Source organism: Lepus europaeus, chromosome 17 (assembly GCF_033115175.1).
Source record: "Lepus europaeus isolate LE1 chromosome 17, mLepTim1.pri, whole genome shotgun sequence".
Classification (NCBI taxonomy): Eukaryota; Metazoa; Chordata; class Mammalia; order Lagomorpha; family Leporidae; genus Lepus; species Lepus europaeus.
The window spans coordinates 3739613-3762485 of NC_084843.1; positions in this window are offsets into that span (position 1 = coordinate 3739613).

Below are 22873 nucleotides of genomic sequence, written 5' to 3' on the forward strand. Positions count from 1 at the left end.
GTATGGGCGCATGGTTAGCCATGCTGAGTGTAGACAGGGAGCTCGAGATTCAGAAAATGGGTGAAATGAGCCCAACTTGAACTCCTTGGCTCTTATGATCCGAGAAGCATCTTCTGCATATTTGCATCTCCATCAGAGAGCCAGGTTCTTGCTGCCAAACAACGTCTTGCTTGCTGCTCCTTAGAAATAGGGTCCGTGGGCCTGTGGCCACGAGAGAAGGCGACAGAAATCTATTGCCTGTGAACTTAGGAGGTGCTCTCTCTGTGCTCTTTTCCGGGAGGGAATCTTCCATCCGCCCTACCACGCCTTGTCCCCCGGGAGCCTTCCCCACCCGCGGCTGGCTGCCTGGGTGCTCCTGCTCACAGACTCAGCGCCCTGGAGGAGGATGCCTTCCCGACGGTTCCTCCATCTTGCCCTGGACCAGTGTCACCACAGCACTTCATTGCCGTCTTTAATAGCTCACAAGTGGCTCCTTCTGGAACCGATGGCGGAGCAGCCCATGGATCCGCCGGTGGGGATGCTGAGGCAGCAGCATTGGCAGGAGCTGCTGGGAAGCGGGCGGATGCTTTGCTTCGGAGACGGAGACGTGTAGAGGGCTCACTGGCCGGGGATCCAAGAGCTGGGCCGCGGCTGCCTTTGATCCGAGCTGCCAAGTCTCAATTAGATAGCCTGTAATACCCTTCGTTCTGGCACAAGTGCTGAGAAAACCAAATCAAAGGATTCTCTCAAATAGGAGGGAGTCCCCGATCGTGGTATTTGGAGAGGCCACTGCCCAGAGCTGAGGGCCAGTGGCAGGAGGGTCATGCCATGCCCTTCGCAGTGTCCCCAAAGCTTAGGCTCTGAGACTGGGAGGCACTGCCTAACAAATGCAAATCGCCCAAACAAAAGGGCGGTGCGGGGCTTTCCAAGGGCATGGGCGCAAGTCCTTCCTCCAGGGGGAGGAGGCAGGATCTTGGCTGCAGAAGGGCTGGGCTGAGCCCTCGCCCAAGGGCTCTCTGGAGCCAACTCCTGCTCTCAGCGCAATTCATTCAGAGAATTTGCCGGATTACACGGACGGGGGATGTGATTCGTTTGTAATTCCGCGGTCAGACAGAGGCTGGGGCAGGGCACGGCTTTCCTCCCCACCGCTCTGCTGCTTGATGTCAGTGCCAGCGTCACCTCTGGGCACCGTTATCAAGGCTGGCGTTCAAGCGCCTCGTGGTAGGAGGAAGCGCTCCAACGCACCGCGGGGCACAGGGGGCGGCTCCGACCCCACCGCTTTTGTGCCAGAGAGGAACCGCGCAAATCTACTTGGCCTGTTTTACCAGGTTTCCGTCTGACTACGTTTTCCCTGTGTCAGTGATCCGGACGCCAGTTCCCCCCGCCCTCCTGAGAAATGCCTGCAAGTGGAGGGGAGGCAGGAGCCGCAGGGCGGTCCAAACGCGTGCGCCAGCTCCAGGGTCCTGTGGCGCGCGATGAGATCAGCATCCAGCACGTTTGAGAGTGAGACTTTGAGGGTGCCCTGGCGGGGGGGGGGGGGGGGATGCGTGGCAAGACATCCCCTAGAGAAGCAAAGGCTCTCGTCTGGGGTACGGTGAGGCTCTTGGGGCCAGGTCCCAGCCACACTGCACCACCGGCAAGTTGTGTCCAAGGACAGCTTGGCTGGAGACAATCACTCAGGGACAACCAAGGGCAGGCTCGGGTTCTGCATCATGCCTGCCTCGGCCTCTGGGTCTGAGACTTTCACTGGGGGGAGGGGGGGCGCTTTCTGGCTTCGAAGAATTTGGAAAAATGAGTTCCTCACAGCATCAGGGGTCCCTGGGTGGGAAACACACAAGGACTCGCCTTCTAAACCATGAAGCACTCCGCAGTGCCTCTCAGATGCATTGATCACCCCTAAGGTGATGTGATTGATATAGCCGGTGCAGCAGGCCCTACCAGGACACAGTCCAGCCCGCATTCCGCAGATCTCGTATTCCTGTGATCAGCAAAGGTTCCTCTGCTCGGCAACTCGGCCCTCCCATGCATCTCCAGCAGAACTGTTAACTGGCACAATCTTTCTGAAGATACAATAGCAAATGAATATTGGGAGCAACACATCATAATCATTAACACTGCATTCAAAAATCAACCTTTTGGGGCAGGCATTTCACCTAGCGGTTAAGCTGCTGGGCGGGGGGCCCTGGCTCACATCGGAGTGCCTGGGTTCAACATTCGGCTCCAAACCCTGGTGCCAGCCTCCTACTAATGCCTTCCTTGGAAGCAGCAGTGATGGCCCTGGTGATTGGCTTCCTGCCGCCCACGTGGGGGACCTGGCTTGAGCTTCCGGCTCCTGGCTCTGGCCCAGCCCAGTCCCAACCCAGTCCAGCTCTGGACATTGAAGGCATCTGGGGAATGAGCAAGTACATGGGAACTCATTCTCTCTCTCTCTCTCTCTCTCTCTCTCTCTCTCTCAAATATTTTTAAAATCAAATTTGATTGACAAAGGGAAAGTTTCCATTATGACATTAATCACATACACATGTGTGTGAATGTCTCTGTCAGAGTTAGCACACTAACGCATTCAGGACAACCCCATCCTGCTGCTTTTGCAACACTTTGCTGGCACCAGCCACTCTCGTGCGCCTGGCATCGTCTGTGGCTGCTTTTGAACTAAGAGCTCCGACAGCACAGTTGAGTAGCGGCCAGAGACCTGCAAAGCCTGAGGTATTTACCATATGAGCGGCTGTAGACAACGATTTTCAACCTGGCTCTCTACCAACAAAGAAGAAGACCAAAAGCAATGTCCTGATTGATAGCAATGATTTCAGTCCCAGTACCATACAACACACACACATGTTGAAAACTGGGGGGAGGGGCGGCCTGTGCACAGTAGGTGGGTCTCAGGACGTCCTAATGTTTGAAGGACAGGCAGGTGCACAAGGTCAAGTGCTTTGGGAGGTCCTGGGCAAGGTCTGGGGGAAGTCCCCTTGGGGATGGCTCCCAGGAGGCTGACATCTGCGCCACCCTGGCTCTATCAGGGCCAGGAAGAGAAGGTGGAGACAAAGTAGCAGCTGTAAGCCTGGGCTCCTTGATACAGGAGACTGTGGGGAAAATCTGAGCACAAGGAACGGCGTCCAAACCGACCCTCGTCTCAGGAGGAGGCGGCTGCCTTGGAAGTCAGAGCAGTGAACAAGTGAGCTCTGGGGTGCAGCCATGCTGATGCCCCCTAAGCCACACGCGTGGCTCCAAGGCTGCATCCGTTTCAAAATTAGCAGTCAGTTTGCCACGTAAACCTGCTTGTGTGCTCTCACTTTTGAGATTTATTTTGGGCAATATCACCCATTTCTTTCATTCCCATAAAACCATGAGTTTGTTTTTTAAAGCCTGTTTTTCTTGGTGAATAGAGCAGCCATAATTTCCTTTGCTTGCCAACACTGAGTCCTTCTAAGACGTCAGGGATAAAGCAACCCTAAGCGACTGCCCCATTCTGGAAAGGAAGCTCTTACAAAGGGCACGTGGTGGATGCTTTTCAGGATGTGAAAATATACGCTTTAATTTCACAAGTTAGTAATTAGTATGGTAGGATAGTCATAATCCAAAACAATAATCTTTATTAGCAACATAGAGATTAAGCACAATGAACACGAGCAATTTCGCCCGCCCTAATTGCTAGTCGGGTAGCCGGGAAGCTGCATGGCTGTGGTTTTCCTAGTCCCCTTCACTTTCTGTAATATAAGAGGAAGGGTCTGTCCGCACCCTTGCTGGTGTCCATCATCTGCCATGGTGAGGCTGCCCTCCCAGGTGTGTAGGACCCACCCTCAGCTGTGGAGGCCAAGGCCGGCTCCGGCAGGGGCTCTGCGGCTCTCAGTCAGCCATGCTCACCGGCCACCCTGGAGAATGACATCCAGTTCCTCAACTGCCTTTGCCTGTTTCTGCTCCAAACACGTGTGATGTGAAAGCCCAGGCCACACAACACGCATAGCCCCACTTCCATGAAGCCCGACAGCAGGAGGACATCAGGCTTGAGCCGGAGGGCCCAGCGCCCATCACTCCGACAGACTACAGGGAAGATGGACCTGACGCCCCATCAGCCCAGAGGCCAAAGTCGAGTGCTGAGTCTTTCCTGCAACGTCTTCCCTGACTCGAGAATGACATGGGCCTCGCACAGCCAGGTGTGGACATCAAACCCCACTGCTCACCTTCTTTCTTTTTTTTTTTTAATGAGATTTATTTCTTTTATTTAGCTGAAAGGCAGAACCAATGAGAGAGAAGGAGAAAGATCCATCTGCTGATTCACTCCCCAATTTGCCACAACATCCGGGGCCAGGCCAGGTTGAAGTCAGGAGCCCGGAAGTCCTTCCAGGTTTCCCTTGTGGGTGCAGGGGCCAGAATTCTGGAGCCATCATCCACGGCTTCCCCAGGCGCATTAGCAGGGAGCTGGATCTGACGCCCAGCTGCCAGGGCTCAAGCCAGCGCTCCCACGCGGTCGCCTGTTGTGGCTTCACAGCTTCCCCATGGCGCCAGCCCCACCTCCTTGCTTTCAAAGCGCCGCCAACGATGACGGCCACAGTCCAGGCCCTGTCCCTACACACAGGTGGCACAGCGCTCTGAGAAGCCCCACGCAGGCTCCCGTTACCCACCCATGGCCGTCAGTACAGAGGGCCCTGCTGTGGTCTGAATATCTGTGTGCCCCAAATTCCTGTGTTGAAATCCTACCTCCAATGTGAGGGCACGGGGAAGATCGGGGGGGGGGCTCATGGGCAGGGTCAGCCCTCTGCCACGGGAGGACTCAGGTGCTGCCCACGAGCCAGGACACAGCCCTCAGCAGAACCCCAGCTGCCAGGGCCTCGGTCCAGGGTCCCCGCCTGCAGAACTGTGGGAAATGAAGTGCTATTGTCTCTAAACCGCTCCGCCTGTGGTGCTTTGCCATCAGTGGCCCGGATGGACTCAGACAGCACCTGCGGACAGAGCCGCTGTGGGGCACGGGGCAGAGCAGGCATGGGGAGCACACTGTCCCTCAAACCCCATCCCCCGCGGGCTCCCACGGGAAGGACAGGCACCACGGGGCCATTTGGCTTCCTTGCATCCGCCGCTGCGGGTGCTAGGGGTGGGCCCCCTGTCCCGGGCAGTGCAGGCGCTCTTCCCAGCTCCTGGGCCTGCAGTCACGGGCAGTGGGACAGCGGCCTCCCCGTCTTGCCCTGGCTGGCTTGCCCTCGTGTGGATGAAGAGGGTCTGGCAAGATTCCCAGATGAAGTTCCCACCCCCACCTCCCCCACCAAAAGCACTGGGCAGCCCAATCAGGTCCCACAGAAGGGAGACCCTAAGGACCTGGCCGGGGCTGCAGCCTTGCTGTGAGCTTACAGAGCAGAACCTAAGGCCGGAAAAGGAGAGGGGCTTGTGGGAGGCCACGCAGCAGGTTTGTGCAAAGACGGGGCGTGGCTCCTTGCCTGGCCCAAGCTGCACAGGAGTTCAGAGCAGAGCGCTTCACTCCCCAGCACCCCCCTCACCCCATACTGTGCCCTCAGATCCAAGGCTCTGCCGGTCCTAAGTAGTCCTGGGGACAGGCCCCATATAGCTATGGCCTCCCATTCTGTGTGATTTGGCCCCACCATCAGCCGAGGCCCCCCAGGGGCCCCCATACACCCCAATACTGCAGAGCGCTCGTAGAAACCCTCCTGACTTGGCCAGAGGCCCCCGCCCAGCCGTCCTGGGGCATGGTCTGTGGCTGGGCGGGGAGGAGCCTGGCTGGCCCAGCCTAGCTCTCCTGGGTTAGAACCCCCTTTGGCTGGGGAGAAAAGCAAACAGCGTGTGTTCTAATTCAAACCCCAGAGGCCCTTGCTCCTGCTGAGGCTGGAGAACAGGGCGCCAAACGCCCCCAGGACTCTGACCGCGAGGCCGGGCAGGGAGAGACGCCCAGCTTTCATCGTGGTCTAGTCCACTCTGAGTGCAATGGCCTTGGGAAATCAGCCACGTGACCCACGGAGCCTTGTGTCCATCCAGGGCACTCCAGCAGGGTTCAAATCTGGACGACACCATGGTTGCCTCCTCCACGCAGTGCCCACCGTCTCCCACGAGGAGAAGGGTGTGGGATGTGTCTTTCGAGGGAAAAGAAACAGCTGAGGGACCCAGCAGGGTCTGAGGCACCGCAGCCGCCTGCTCTGGCTCTGATTCGCTCCCACGTCTTCATACCTGAGATCAAGGGAGTGTGATGCTCCCAGAGGGTGGGACATGACCTTGGCCTCCGAAGTCCCGATGTGGCCCTCGAGGGCCCCGGGCCGTACACAGGAGCAGGTGCAAGGTGCAGGCAAGGAGAGGAGGGGCGGGGGAGGGAGGCCGTCAAACTTTGCTCATAGATATTCCTCCTGCAGAGCTGGGCACGGAGCCTTTGTTTGTTTCCACAATGGATCTTATCTTCGGCGAGGGCTGTGTTCAGGACTATTATTACCCTATATAAAAGGCTCCCCGGCTTTTTTCCCACTTGTTCCGCGGCACCGGAGTGGCAGAGCGAATTTAATCGAAGAGCCAGCTCCTGGGAGAGTCTTCCGGGAGGCCCCCTTCCTCCCGGTGCTGTTATCTCCCCTTCCTTGTGTCGGGAACGCACAAAAATCACAAAAAAGTCATTCTGAGTATATTCTTCCGGATAATTATTGTCAGACGCGGAGATAAGTGCCCGACGTGATGTAATGTGTGTTAGACGGGCCCCCAAATGCAAATCCTGCTGCTGCCCTGGCCCAGACAATGGTGGCCGACATCGCTGGGGCCTCGGCGTTCTGCCACAGACAAGAGAGCGCTTTGATTTTTTGTGTTTTGATAAGGCGCAATCTGGGGGCCTTTATCTCCACTGTTATATTTAAAGATGACATCCTAGCCTTGCTGGCTTGCCCATTGTTTCAGCCCTGATTATCTCCAAGTGTTGTTGTTTAGGCAAACTCAGCAGCTTTTAATGAAAGGCCTGCTCCCAATTTAAGGAAAATTATTTAAATGCACAGCATCCTATACACTGCGGTGTCAGAAGAACTAGGTGGTTAATCAAAAGTTAATTGTATAATTCTCATGCAGATTAGGGCCTCTTGCAAATGAATCCCAGGTTGTGATTATTAAAAAAAAAGGGGGGAAGTGGGGAGCAATGCACAGGAGCCCGCGGTCTGGTAAACAATCAGCCCCGGCTTAATTTGCGGTAAACAAAGTGAGGATACACCAGGGTCTCCGAAGGAGAAAAAAAGGTGAAAATAAATTAAAGCACAACATACAGATACGATCTTTTTGTTTGAGGCCATCTTTCAAAACCAGAAGCTCAATGAATAAAAAAGCAGCGCATTAACGTTTGCTGGGAGCAGAGAGCGCCAGCGGACTAGCGATGGCGATGGCGGGGACCGTGGCCCCGGGCGGCAGATGGCCGCTGTCCCCCTGCTTGCGGACAGCGACGCCGTGCCCAGGTCCAGGGCAGCGCCCGGCCACCTTGCTTTGTCTTCCCAGGAGCGTCCTGCACGGCCCAGCCTGGCTGCCGCTGGCTGAAATAACCAGACGCGGCAGCAGGAACCCACTCCAGGTGCCAGGAAGAATGGGGGTGTTTGCAAGGGGGCTACAATCCCGCTAGGATGTGGACAAAGAAAAGAAGGGGACCCCATCTTCTTCCCTCCCTCTGCTCACAGCAACCGGCTTCCCCCAGGGTTGGCCCGGAGGAGCCGGGGCCCTGGCCTACGGAGGCCCCACATCCTGCCCGCCCTCTGCTCAGTTACAGCTAGGGGTGAGGTGCTGGACGGTGGGCGGCTGCTCCCCTGGCAGTGGACAGCGTCCAGGACGCACGTGTCCTTTCCTCGGGCATTTGGTGCCCCAGGACGGAGGCGGGAGGTGCCAGGGCGGCCGAGGACGCCGGCTGAGCTCGGGCCTGTCCAGCAGCTCCCTCACGCGCTGGGTTCACTCCAGACTTGCCCTGCTCCCAGATCTAAAAAGACAAAGTCCCAGCACCCCAGCCATCAGCTTTGTCCCTGTGCAGGGGCGGGGGAGGGGTGGCCCTGGAAAGCAGGAGTGGAGAGAAGGCTTGCACAGTGCGGGGCCCTCCCCAGGCAGAGTCGCCCTGGAGCCGGCTCCTCTTCCGACCCGTCACCCACCCGCCTGACCCACGGGAACCATCCCGGGGCCACGACTTCCACTCGGATCCCACAGCTTCTCTTAGTTCTGCGCTTGGCACAGCAAGTGGGCCCGGCCCCCACCCCCTGCTAGCGAACCGGGCCTGAACCGGCTTTCCAGTGCGGGCACGACAGCGGCCTTCCCTGGGTGGCCCCCAGCAGAGTCTGGATCTCCCACCCTGCGGGTCTGGGCACCGCGGCCTCCCTCCAGCCTCTCCCGCACCCGGGCACCGCGGCCTCCCTCCAGCCCCTGCCCGCACCCGGGCACAGCGGCCTCCCTCCAGCCTCTCCCGCACCGGCGCCGGCTTCTCGGGGGGGGGGGGGGGGGGGGGTGTCTCCGTCTCCAGCGGCCCGCCCCCCTGCAGTCGGAGCTCAGCCTGACCACACCTGCACAGAGGCGGTCAGTCCGCCTCTGCAGTGTGGGGGTTAGCGCGTGCACGCAGGGGCAGCCCAAGTGCACCCCATCCTTCCTCCCCTCCCGCCTTCACCGCTGTCCCACCCCGGATCCCCGTGTGCAAGCTACAGCCCCAAGACACGGGGGGAGAGGCAAGGACAGGGAGCGAGCCAAGCCCCTCCTCCAAGACGCAGCCCTCAGAGGGGCAGCCTCCCCGCCCATCTGAATCTCCTAAGAACAAAGCTGGCCCCCGCACAGGCAGGAGGAAGCAGTCTCCAAGGTCAGGGGGCTCTGCCCCCGCCAAAGGCCCGGGGTGTTCCCGCAGTCTCAGGCATGCACCATCTAGTGGTCTTTGCTGGAACTGCACCGCCGTAGCTTTGCAGCCTGAGCTGAAGTCGCTGCCACTCCCCGTGGCTCCTGGAATATTTGGCCACTTCTAGAACAATGGAAAAACCCAGCCTGCAAACGGACTCCCTGTGCCAGCCGCTTTGTCTCTCCCGGTGGTGTCACACAGCTGCTACTTCATGCGGAGCGATCCACGGCGTCTCAGTCACAGATGGGGTCACAGAGGGCGAAATCCCCAGGCAGCGTCCCATCCGTTCCCTCGGGACTTCTGCACACCCCAATCACGCCTCTGCGGCTGCCTCCTAAAGCTCCGTGAATCTCACCAGCCTGAGAGATCTTTGAAACACAATCTCCCGGAAACACCCATTTTCCAATCAGATCACACGGGTGTCCTCAAATATGTGAGGCATGTGGTCTTTCTCGGGCTCCCCACCACCAACACGGACCACAGACCGTGGACACTGGCTGTCCAGACTGATGGAGGAATGATTAGAGCGAGTGAGTGCAGACATAAGAAACTTCTAGAGAGGGAGGTCTAACCACACTGGCCTCGGTCTCTTGGAAAGGAACACTTCTCAGGGCTGTTTCCCAAGCAGGCATATTGGTCTCCCTGCCACCTCTCTCCCCCTGCCCATGGGTCACCTGGCTCCCTGACCCAAGGGGAGGGGGCAAGTGGGGGAACGCCCTGAAGCAGACACAGAGAGCCAAGTGCTCCTGGTGGGAGCCCACCCTTCCTGGTGGGTGCTGGCCCCTCGACAGGTGCACCTGGTGGGTGCTGACCCCTCCACAGGTGCACCTGGTGGGTGCCGACCCCTCCTCAGGTGCACCTGGTGGGTGCTGGCCCCTTGACAGGTGCACCTGGTGGGTGCCGACCCCTCCACAGGTGCACCTAACAGGAATCCACACACTGGCTGCCTTCCCCAAGCTGTCTGGGCTACACAGAGCCAGCAGCCCCTGGGGCTAAGCACACCTGGGAGGCAGGTGAGGCAAACTGTGCCGCTGAGATGGCTGCGAGCATGCTGCTCAGTCTAGGTCATTGCTCCCCACCCAGAGGAAGAGCTGGGCTGCCGTGATGGGAGCCAGCGGAGCCCCCAGGGACCCCCAACGCACAGGCTGAGGCCCAGGAGAAGGTGCAGGGAAGCCCTCCGGGTAGACAGGGTCACACAGAGAAGGGGTCGGGGAGGGGAGGGGAGGCACAGGACAAAACACCTGAGTGCCAGAAATCGCAGCTACGCGGTCACCATAGGGGTGGTGTAAGTGTGAGGACGGCCCCAGGAAAATGTGTCCTGGGAGGGGCCAGAGCGCCCCGGACTCCTGGCTCTGGAGGCACCGTGGAGGGCGGACAGGGAGTGAGGAAGCCCCACAGCCACAGGACAGGAGGCCAGCACAGGGCAGGCCCGAGGGACACCCTTGCCCTGTGTGTCCCTGGCCATTCTGCAAACAGAACATAGTGCAGCTCCCCGGGTGGACGAGGAGACTGAGGCACTGAAGGACCCCAGACCCCCTTGCGGGGCAAGCGGCAGGCCCGCCACTCTCTCCCGGGGCACCTCCTCTGCCTCCAGATGGACGCCACCACCCAAGGCCACGACATGTGCTCAGGCAGTCTGGCTCCAGCCCAGCCTGGCCCAGCGGCCACAGGGGACTGAGCGGGGCCCTAGCAGCAAGGCTCGTGGCCGTGCGCCCACCAGCGGCTCCCAGCAGGCTGTGGCCATAGGGCAGCAGATACAGAGGACAGATGGCCAGGGCAGGGGGTGGGGTGGGTCCAGGTGGGAGGGTAGCCGCTCCCCTTGACAAGGCCTGGCCCCGCCTAAGGAGGTTCAGGCCCCAGGAGCTGGGAGGTGAGTGGGTATCCTCATGTGGGCCTGGGACCTGGAACTGCAGAGGGAGAAACCCTCTCTGGAAGACGGAGGAAGGACAGCCCAGGCTCAGGGCGGCAGCAGGCCCCAAGGCCAGGGCTGACCCCAGCCTCAGTGCCAGAGAAGGGAGCTGCCTGCCCTCTGGTGGTCGGCCCTGAGAAGGACACCGTCCCATTGCCCATGAGAGACTTCTCCACTCAGACACGGACAACAGGATTATGTTTTTGAAGGCCACTCCTGGGTTACTGTGGCACCTGGAGAAATTATCAGGCCGCCTGGGGACCTAAGACAGACGTCTTCGCTGCTGTGGTCGGCTCTGCTTGTGAAACTGCTGGGAACACTGAACGAGGGAGTAGACGAAAGAAGCTCGTCCAATGATCTACTGAGAAGTGTGATGCAGCAGAGAACTGTCTGGAAAGGTGACGGGTGCTGACACCGCGGGTGCACCTGCCCAGGTTCCCCTGCCGCAGCCTCGGGCACGGTCACACCCCAGGAGGCAGGCACGGCGGGAACTGAAGTCCTGTCTGATCAGACCTCCCGGTCTTACGCAGCCTGGCTCTCCGGCCGCACACGGCACCTGGGCTCCGGTTAGCTGTTAAAAGCTGTTGATGCTTCGGCGGTTCTGAGGAGCACTGGTTAGGCAGTTCACAAATGTCTCTCCACTGGGTCCGTCTGACGTCCTAATCACCAGGCAGGAGTTGAAGGGTTTGGGGTGGCATTTTCAGAACACCATACCCACAGGGCATGCCATCCACTGATTCCTTTGGCCTTGATCATCTGGGGAGACAGAGTTCATCAGGGTTCTCCATTGTGAGGTCACGCCCCTTCCACTGTGAGGTCACTCCCACTTCCACAGTGAGGTCACGCCCCTTCCACTGTGAGGTCACCCCCCTCCACTGTGAGGTCACCCCTCTCCACTGTGAGGTCACACCCCCACTTCCACAGTGAGGTCACACCCCTTCCACTGTGAGGTCGCCCCCCTCCCTCCACTGTGAGGTCGCCCCCCTCCCTCCACTGTGAGGTCGCCCCCCTCCACTGTGAGGTCACCCCCTCCCTCCACAGTGAGGTCGCCCCCTCCCTCCACGGTGAGGTCACCCCCTCCCTCCACGGTGAGGTCACCCCCTCCCTCCACTGTGAGGTCACCCCCCTTCACTGTGAGGTCGCCCCCCTCCACTGTGAGGTCACCCCCTCCCTCCACTGTGAGGTCACCCCTCCCTCCACTGTGAGGTCACTCCCCTTCCTCCACTGTGAGGTCACCCCCCTCCCTCCACTGTGAGGTCACCCCCCTCCCTCCACTGTGAGGTCACCCCCTCCCTCCACTGTGAGGTCGCCCCCTCCCTCCACGGTGAGGTCGCCCCTCCCTCCACTGTGAGGTCACCCCCCTTCACTGTGAGATCACCCCCTCCCTCCACTGTGAGGTCACCCCCTCCCTCCACAGTGAGGTCACCCCCTCCCTCCACTGTGAGGTCACCCCCTCCCTCCACTGTGAGGTCGCCCCCTCCCTCCACGGTGAGGTCGCCCCCCCGCACAGTGCTGTCTGGGAGTCACTGCCGTCCACACTTCGGCTGTGGGGTGTTACATGGAGCCCCTGGGAGAGCAGAGCTTCCACGTGGATACTCAGAACTCTGCCGCAGACGACATCTCTCTCCCTGTCTGTGTTGCTATAGACTCACGGACATTCTGCCCACAACGGACCGTCCGTGTGTGTTCTCGCCCCAGCTCTGCTCCCGATTCCCAACTCCCCCGGCACATCCTGGCCATTTTGCTTTGTTTTTTTAAGGTTTATTTTATTTATTTGAAAGACAGAGTTACAGAGAGAGGTAGAGACAGAGGTCTTCCATCTGCTGGTTCACTCCCCAAATGACCAGAAACAAACAGAGTTGTGCTGATCCAAAACCAGGAGCCAGGAGCTTCCTCTGGGTCTCCCACACAGGTGCAGGAGCCCAAGGGCTTGGGCCATCTCCCACTGCTTTCCCAGGCCACAGCAGAAAGCTGGATTGGAAGAGGAGCAACCGGGACTAGAACCAGCACCCATATGGGATGCCAGCGCTTCAGGCCAGGGCTTTAACCCACTGCGCCACAGCACTGACCCCCATTTTGCTTTTTGAGCCTTGTCCAGCCTGGAGTCACCCACCCCTCGCAGGAGCCCCGGTGCCTTGGCTAAGAGAGGGGCATCAGAAAGCAAGCTCAGGACACAGCGGGTGCTCGCGGCCCCTGGCGGTCGTGGCTTTGAAACGCGCAGCAGCTCCCAGTGACTGCTGGTTATCTTGGGGACCATGGCCTAGGGCGCCCTGTGCTCAGGCACCAGGGCCCGGGACAGGCTGCTGGAGTGGCCCTCAGCGGCCTCACATCCTAGGGGCAAGGAGACGTTTGTGCAAATGTTGGCTGCGCATTTGACAGACTTTGAGAGACACATCGGGTGGGAAGGGGTACAGGCAAGCAGTACTGACGGGAACCACCGGGGACCATGACTGCCACCTGTGCCTGCCTGCTGTGTCAGTGTAGGGGGAAGCAAGTTCAGCAGCAAGGGAGTGCGTGCGTGCATGTGCGTGTGTGTGTGCGTGCGTGTGTGTGTGCGTGTGTGTTCATGTGTGTATGTGTGCATGTGCGTGTGTGTGTTACAGTAGGTCATTTATATGCACATTGCTGTATATTTGTGGCATTAACTCACATACACTGTGACACTCACTCTCAAGTAAATAAATCTTAAAAAAAAAAAAAAACCTTCTCTGCAGAGTCTCTGTAAATCAGTAACAAACCTTAAATGAGTCGAGGGTGTGGACGGCATTCAGAGAATAAATCTAATCGCCCAGAACTGTGCAGCTGTATACATTAATCAGGAAAAAATGCAATTAAGACAAAAAGGCACTGGCATTTTTCTATCAGTTGGCAAAAGGTTAAGAACGTCTTTTGTTGGCGACCCCATGAAGGAACCCGGGCACTTTGTGCAGTGTTGGTGGGAAGTGAAACCGCCACAGGGTGCTCAGAGGCGTTGTACGCACTGTTACTGTTCTGAAGGCACACATCCCTCAACCCAACCAACACAGAGCCAGAAATGTTCCTAACTGAAATATGTGGACCTGGGGCCAGCGCTGCAGTGTAGCGGGTAAAGCTGCCGCCTGTAGTGCCGGCATCCCTTATGGGCACTGGTTCTAGTCCTGGCTGCTCCACTTCTGATCCAGCTCTCTGCTGTGGCCTGGGAAAGCAGTAGAAGATGGCCCAAGCACCTGCATGGGAGACCCGGAAGAAGCTCCTGGCTCCTGGCTTCAGATCAGTGCAGCTCTGGCTGGTTTGGCCATCTGGGGAGTGAACCAGAGGATGGAAGACCCACCCCCTGTGTGTAACTGAATTTCAAACAAAATAAATAAATCTAAAAAAAAAAAAAAAGAAAGAAAGAAGCACGTGAACCTAGCAGAAATATCTAAGGAGAAATCTCACCGTAACGCTCCTTGGAAACACAAAGAAAGAACTTCAATGTGCATTCCTCTGGGAGGTAAGTCATCCGTGACACTGACACCACCAATAACGAAACGCTGTCTCCGATCTTTTTAAAGATTCTTTATTTATTTGAAAGCCAGAGTTACAGGAGAGAGGGAAAGACAGAGAGAGGTCTTCTATCTGCTGGTTCACTCCCCAGATGGCCACAACAGCCAGGGCTGGACCAGGCCAAACCAGGATCCAGGAGCTTCTTCCAGGTCTCCCAGGTGGATGTAAGGGCTCAGACCCTTGGGCCATCTTCCACTGCTTTCCCAGGCTATAGCAGAGAGCTGGATTAGAAGTAGAGCAGCTGGGATACAAACTGTCACCCATATGGGACGGTGGCATCACAGGCGGTGGCTTTACTGGCTACACCACAATGCTGGCCCCCACAAAACACTTTTAAGGAGTGGGGCTGAGGGATTACAAGAGAAGGAAACAAATGTAACATCTACGATTGTGTTGGACTCTTAAAAAGTCCTTTCTGTGCCTGGGACAGGTGTTGTGCAGCAGGCTAAGCCCCTGTTTGGGATGGCCACAGCCCCGGCACAGTGCCTGGGACAGAGTCCCGGCTGCTCCACTCTGGGAGGCAGCAGACCATGGCTCAAGTGCCAGGGACTCTGACACCCACATAGGAGACCCAAACGGAGCTCCAGTTTCCTGACTTAGGTCTGGCCCAGCCTAGGGTGTTGCAGGCATTTGGTGAGTTAACCAGCGGATGGATGCGTTCTCTCTCTCTCTCTCTCTCTCTCTCTCCTCCCTGCCTCATTCCATTTCAAGTAGATTAAAACAAATAAACGCACAATTAAAAGAAAATACCTTCTGACGCCAGCATCGTGGCTCAGTGGGTTACCTGCCGTTTGCCACAACAGCGTCCCACGTCCACCCCAGCCCCTTGGCTCTACTTCCAGGAGAGCCTGTGCCCTGTGGGAGACCCGGATGGAGTTCCTGGCTCCTGGCTCCCGGCTCCTGGCTTCAGCCTAACACAGCTCTGGCTGTTGCGATCATTTGGGGAGTGATCCAGTGGATGGAATCTCTGTCTTTCTCTCCCTTTCACTCTGTTGCTCTGCCTTTTACGTTAATAAAACAAAACAAAGGCTTCTGTTTTCACCTCACCTCTGCTTTCTTGCTGATGAGTGAGCATCGTAAGGTGCAGCAGAAAGCAGCAACCAGGGGCTTCAACAACTTCGTGGCACAAAAAGTTTATTTGGGTTCAAAAAGTCTTGCAGTCCACGCGTGGTGTTTCCCTAAGACACATCTTCCATGGCGTTTTTGAAGCCCCCTCACGTTTTTAATGCAGAAGAGACTCATTCCACTTCCTTGTCCCCACGTTGTGCTAACATCTCATTCCACTTCCTTGTCCCCACGTTGTGCTAACATCTCATTTGCTCTCCAACAGCTGTTATTTGCAAACGTGACTTTCCGGCGTCTGATTCCCAGGTTGGCGCTGCCTCTGCTGGCTCAGACACGTTTCCAGAATCTCCGGTCTCGTTGGATCCTCATTGGAACACGTGGCCGGGTCGCTTCCTTCTCCTGGGAACTCTCCGAGGTCTTCCTTGGGAGCTGGGGCGCGGTATCGTGCGTGGTTAAGGAACACTGACAGCGGGACAGCCCACGGCTGGCGGCACGGATGGCGCTGCCTTGGCAGTTACCCGGTTGGAGTCTTCAACGTCTTAATCCGCTTCTTCCGTGCTTGCTCCTCCCTCTCGCGGCGCCCATGGCAGTGTTCTGCTCATTTCCCACGTTGTCCCATTCGCACGTGGAACGTCCTGCGAACGTGGAACGTGGAACGTGGAACGTCTGGTTGACCTCCGAGGGGTCGCAGTCTTTCACCATTTTGCGGCTTCCTCACAGTCCACTGCCTGCAAGAGGGCGGTGCTTCCTTTAAGAGCTCTGGGAGCCTCCTGCCGTGGAGATGTTCACGGGGCTATGAGCTGGGTCTTGGTGTCTGCTTCCTGGGTGGGGGAAGATCTGTCCACGCCTGACCCACGGGAGCCCCACCCACTCTGGGGCACCTGGTGGCCACCCTGTGGGCCTCGGAGCTCACTTCTGCATGTGAGGGTCAAGGAACAGAGCTTAAACCCACTCAGTGGCCAAGGCCCCACTGCTCAGCAACGTGTGGGTCATTCTGCTCGGCTCCCACAGAGAGAGCCACCCAGAGTGCCTCACCCTTCTCCTGGGACCTCACGGAGCCCTGGAGAATGTTCCACCCGCTGCATTCTTCCAGCTCCCCGCCTGTTCCTGCTCCTGCCTGCTCAGGTTTTCCTTGGGGGACTGAGAGCAATGGGCTGCCCCCCGCCATGCTACTTGCCTGGGCTGAGAAGGAAGGACCAACACAGGCAGAGAACTTTCTAGACCTAAAGCTCTCTGGGTGCTGTGCGGGAGGGTGCTGTGCTTTGGGGGTCACCCTGACACTGGTGCTGATGGTACAGCCGGGGGGAGCTGTGACATCCAGGGACACACTTCCCGACCCACCCCGCTGACAACACACCAGGCGAGAGTCTCGGGTGACAGCGCCTCCTGTGGGTGGAACTGCAGGGAGCAGGCTCTCTGTTCACGGATGGTGGGATGCATGCGAGGGGAATCAGGCTATTCAAACTCCATATGTGCTTCCCTTCGGCTCCAGCAATCTGGAATCCACCTTAAAGATAGCCCTCTAGCAATGTGAAAGTAGCTATACACAGATTATTAACTGCGGCATGAAATCACCGTGCTGCCTTAAACAAGCCCAGTGGCCCAGCAGAGAAGAGGGGTGAATAAACCGTGCTGTGTCCACTCGGCAGAGAGCTGTGCAGACATGAGCAGAGGAGGGGCTCCCTGGGAACCGCTGTGTGAGTGAGGGTCGAGGTGTATGGTTAGGAGAAAAGTGAAAATGCAAAAAAACGTATATACACGTTTGTGTAAGGAAAGAGGAAGCAGAACACACTGGTCTGCTCATCTGTGCAAAAAGAAACAGGAAGAATAAACCAGAAACAACTGTGATCGGTACCCCCAGGAAGTAGGAAGGAACGAGTGGAGGGGGTTGAGGGGATGAGAACAGGGGAGAAGGGGGAGCGCAGGACACCCCACCACCTCCACTGAATTTGTACAGATCTGGCCTTTTAATCCACATCTTCAGATAAATATAACACGAAGAGTGAGAAAAATTTAAAGTGGAACACACGCAGAAACGGACGAACCCAAATGCATTTCCAATAAATGACAGTCACACTGAAAAAGAATAAGAGGAACTAACGCAAGCAAACTTTGAACACAATATTATGTTCACACTTAGTACTTCAGGCTAAAATCAAAACACAAGGCTGTTACAAAAAGGAAAAGAAGATTAAATTCTAATTAGTCAATTTGTTTTTCATGGCAGGATGGGTTAGCAATTCCAAAACTGCTTTATCTGTATGAGCACCAGATTTTTCATTGTTGGAAAACAGAATCAGAGGAATGGGAAAGAGGAGGAGGGTTAGAGTGAGCCCTGTGGTGATGGATTGGAGTTGGATGGATCAGGATAGATGGATGACGGGTAGGTAGGATAGATAGATAGATTATAGGTAGATTATAGATAGAGATAGAGATAGATGATAGAGAGATAATAGATAATATAGATAGATGATAGAGATAGATATAGGTAGCTAGATGATAGATAGATATAGATAAATGATAGAGATTCAGAGAGGTAGATGATAGATAAATAGAGAGATGTTAGAGATGATAGATGAGAGATAGATAGAGATAGATAATAAAAAGAGATATAGAGAGATATAGATAGATAGATAGATACAGATAGATAACAGGTAGACAGATAAATAGATATAGAGATATATAATAGATGATAGAAAAAGAGATAGGTAGATAGATAGATAGATAGACAGATAGACAGACAGACAGACATAGACAGACAGACATAGATAGACATAGATAGATAGACAGACATAGATAGATGGATGGATGGATACCCAGATAGATGGATGCAGGTGGATGCATTTCCTAACCGCCTGCTGATGAGAGGGTTTAGAATAGTTGCAATGGGCACACCCAGAGCCCAGATTTGGGTTTCAAAGTAACATTCTCCAATAAAAGAAAGCAGGGCTCCTTGGAGAAATGATGATTTTTCAGACTAAAGAAGGGAAAACAGAATAAACCCAGAATATCATGCTATGCTAAAAACTAAGGAAATGCTCAAAGAAAGATGAGGGCAAGCCAACAGGACACAGGAGCCAGCTTGAAGAGGTCGCAGTGACCAAATCAAGGAAAATAAATAATGATAGCAGCAGAGTAGATCCCATAGAAGAAAAGAAGAAGGAACCACGCATCCATCCAGGTGTGGCTAAATCAGAAGAACAAGAAAGAGAAGCTCTTCTTTGTAACAGATTACCAACTACATGAAGAAGAAATGAGGGGAACTTTTTAAAGTCACCGTTAGGTAATGAACTTAATAATAATTATCTCAGGAAGAAGCACCAATGGGTACTAACACTAGTGGGTGAAAAGTTCATGAGAAAAAATCAGGGGCTTCAAAGATAACAACCAGGAATAACTGCGTCACTTCACAGAGAGAGATCTGGAAGAAGTCCGTGCCCAAGGCAACAGCACATCCCCCAGACAGCACACGGAGGAGGGTGCATCGCTTTGCTTCTCCATCGTTCATATCAAAAGTGCATAATCTGAATGTAGTCATAGGAGATACCAGATAGACTCTGATGGAGGGGCATTCTGTAAAATAAAGGGCTGTACTCTCACAGCTGTCAAGGTCAGGGAAGCCAAGGAAAATCAGGGGACCATTCTAGGTTACGGAGCCTGAGGAGACAGGACAGCTGAACGCAGTGTGGGCTGCAGACTGGGGAGAGGCCACCGTGAAGGGCATTACCAGGGCTAATTCTGGAATTGGAACAAGGTCTGGAAATCAAATGGTGCTACTGTGTTAGTGCTAGTCTTCTTATTTTGATCATCATACCATGGTTGCATATAAGAAAGTGCTTTTGGTTTTAGAAAATGCACACACAATTATCTGGATAAAAAGGAATCAGATCTGCAATCTACTCTCAGATGGTAAACAGTGGTCTCTGTGATGATGGAGAGAAGAATAAAGTGAAAGTGCTGAACTATTAGCGCTTGAGGATTTTGGATGAAGGGATCTTTGTATTCTCTTTGCAACTTCTCTGTGAGTCTGAAATTATTCCCAAAAGAAAATCATTTTTAAAACACAAGTATTTCTGTATACACCATATAACACGTACTTGCAAGTAACACCCTGTAGGATTCCAAGTTATCCCCTAAAAGTGAGCTGTCCCCTCTTATGAGGCATGTGTGGGACAGAGGAGTCATAGGAGCACCAGCTCCCTGGGGAGGCTTCCTGCCACGGTGCTCAGTAGGGTATCCCACAGCTTCCACAGACGCCCAGCCCTCCTGCGCTGTGACAGCCACAGGTGCTGCTCCCGGAGAGACCAACTGTGAACTCAGACAACCAGCCCAGCAAAACCTAAACAGGAAGAGCACACAACACAACCCAAGACAGGTAAGTCATCTCCCAGAGCTGCCCTTCCCTCCCCCAGGCCCTGTGGGCATTTTGGGCTGAATGAATCTTTGCTTCGGGTCTCCCCTGTGCAAAGATGGAAGTTTCAAACCACCCCCGTTCTTCCCCAACACATGCCAATAGCAGAACCTGGAGGGCCGTTGCGGTCACGCCACCATTTCAGCAACTTTATAATACGATCCAAATTCCTTCTCCTTTGAAAATGTTTCCACAATTTTCTCCCCAAATGTAGTCCACAAATTCTATTTTAATGTTCAAACTCAAGTTAGTGAAAACCTGTTGGCATGTTTTATCGGGCTTTGTTTCTCACGTTCATTGGGAACTAGTGAACTAAGCACTTCTTCCTTGAATTCTCAGATCAAGTCTAGGAGATAAATGTTACACAACAGCCCCATTTTACAGGAGATAGACTGAGGCTCTGGAAGTTGGGAGGCAAAGCTGCATGGGCCACCTGCTCGATTCTGAAATCCAGGCTCACTTCTCAATGTCTGGTCTTATATTTGTTGAATAAATAATTGAATAAAGTTACTTTTGGCACCTCTCACAGAGCAGTCTTTCCCTAATGAGTCCGAGTACCACTTAGTCTTCCAGGCTCCTCATCGGGTAACCCACTTGTCTCAGATTGTGTGCGACTTTCCCAGTACCAACACTGACCTCCCTCAGTCAGGAAGCCCGAGAGAGCCGACCAGTCCACTTCCTACAACTTACCTGGCCCACACTCCCATCAACACAGCCGCAGAAGGAGAGCCCAAGATGGCCCAGGGCCACTTTTCAAACCCCTTCAGATAACAGACAGAAAGCAAGCCAGTACTGTCATTGGCAAAGACAGAAACATATTTGCAAACAACTGTTGTTAACTGAGCGCAGCAACCTTTCTCTGTTCAGGGCCAAACAGTAAACACTTTCAGCTCTGAGGGCCCTGGGATCTCCATTCCAACAGCTCAGCTCTGCCGAGTAGCACACGGGTGGCCATCCACAGTTCCAAAATGGGTGTGCATCTCTCCAATGAGCTTCATGTCCACAAAATATCACTCTTTTGACTTTTCTTCCCCAACAGTTTAGAAACCATTCTTAGCTCCCAGGTAGCGCAGAAACAGGCAGCAGGTGGGTTTTGGCCCGTAGGCCATAGTTCCGAAACCTTGCTCAAAGAAGGGAGCATTGTAATCCCAACAGAACTGGGAGGGATCTTGGAGGTCAGCTCCAGGTAAGGGTGTAGAAGTGGGGGTTGAATCTGAGAAAGAAGAGCGCACATGCATCTGTTCCCATCACACAATGGACTGGCAAAACCAACACTTGTCGAGCTCGCAACAGGAAAACGAGAAGGCACTGGGGTCTTCCTGCCCCGTAGCTGACTCCTCTTAGCTGGGCTGATTTGAACAAGCCGCTCTCTGGTTTCCACATGCATTAGTCACTAGGGCTGCTTTCTGAGAAAATGAATCGCTTCTACCAGCTAAACGCCCACGTAAGCTCCTCTCCATATACGCCAGGCTGGAGTCCACAGATAGACCCTCACATCCAGCCCTGGTACCCAGGGGACAAGTGGGTGTCAGCGCTCAGAGCAGACGAGGCCCTGGGAGACAACTCACGGCAGCAGCAGAACCGAAATCCAAACCAGAAAGTCCCGGCCGCTGTGACTGAACGTGCGCAGACGCCGGCGAGACTTCTGCTCCCGGGGCTGCTTCCACGAGAAGCGAGCAGCAGTCAGAATCTTCTAAAAGATTTCCTCCTAAAGAAGGAGAAAGAGGAAATGTAGTTTTCTTTTCTTTTTTTCTATTTTTTGACAGGCAGAGTGGACAGTGAGAGAGAGACAGAGAGAAACGTCTTCTTTTTGCCGTTGGTTCACCCTCCAATGGCCGCCGCGGCCGGTGCACTGTGGCTGGCGCATCGCACTGATCCCAAGGCAGGAGCCAGGTGCTTCTCCTGGTCTCCCATGGGGTGCAGGGCCCAAGCACTTGGGCCATCCTCCACTACACTCACGGGCCATAGCAGAGAGCTGGCCTAGAAGAGGGGCAACCGGGATAGAATCTGGCACCCCAACTGGAACTAGAACCCGGTGTGCCGGCGCCGCAGGCGAAGGATTAGCCTGTTGAGCCATGGTGCGGGCCAGGAAATGTAGTTTTCAAACCTGCTCTGGTTTGAACAACCGAAGCTGCCTCTGAAGGAGAGCCGCGTACGATGGAGAATTCCTACCCGCAAGTCAACATCCTTTCTGTCTGGAACTGAAGCAACCAGAAAATACGGTGTTTTCCTTCCGTATTGTGATGCTGTGTGAGATATTTCACCACTGAGAAGCACTCTCATGATACCGATGTATCACAGTTGTGATCATTCATGCAAAAACTCTGATACGCCTTCTGCTTTGCCAGACCCTTGCAAATCACGTGACCTGTGTTCTCTGGCCTGTTTCTCAAGGCTCCGGAGCCCGTTGACAGACGAGCACCTGTGGCTTAGAGGTCAAGTAATGCGCCTGACACACACAGCTCGAGGCTGGCCAGGGTTCAAACAGCGGCTGCCAGCTCAGAGCCCCTCTTCCCAGTCGCTTGTCTACCCAGCGTACCCACTGCAGCCAACTCCTGAAATCCATGCTAACCTATTGGAGATTGGATTCGACTGGGGACCTCACTGGTGTTGAGAACACTTCATTTCCTTAATATGAGAAAATGGTAATGAGTATTTAGGATAACTCTTAATTAACCAGATATCCCATCAGCTGCTAGTACTCAGGAAGCAACACTAATTCCACCTCACTTCTCAGTACCTGGAAAGCAGAAAGAGATGGTCCCCAGTGCTCCAGCACTGCCCACGGAGAGGAGCACAGGCAAGAAAATGGGTCTAACCCAGTAAGTCACTGACATGAAGAGGGAAGGCTAGCCCAGCCCAGGGAAGTGTCACGGAACCTGAAACGGGAGAGGTGACGCCGAGTGATGACTGAGGAGCACGCAACCTTTTGCCAAAAAGAGAAGCTAAAAAGGCTGCTCCGGGCAGGGGGGCTGCCGACGGCGAGGCTACTCTGGGCAGGGGGCTGCCCATGGCAAGCCTGGGCACCTGAGAAGTCGTGGCCACCTCCTAAGCCCCCCCCCCCCGGTGTGACAGGAACCCAGGGTGTGCGGGGCCTGTCCCCAGAGACCTGGATGTAGAAGGAGGTGGAGCCATACTGAAAGCCTCTATTCCATCTTAATGGAAC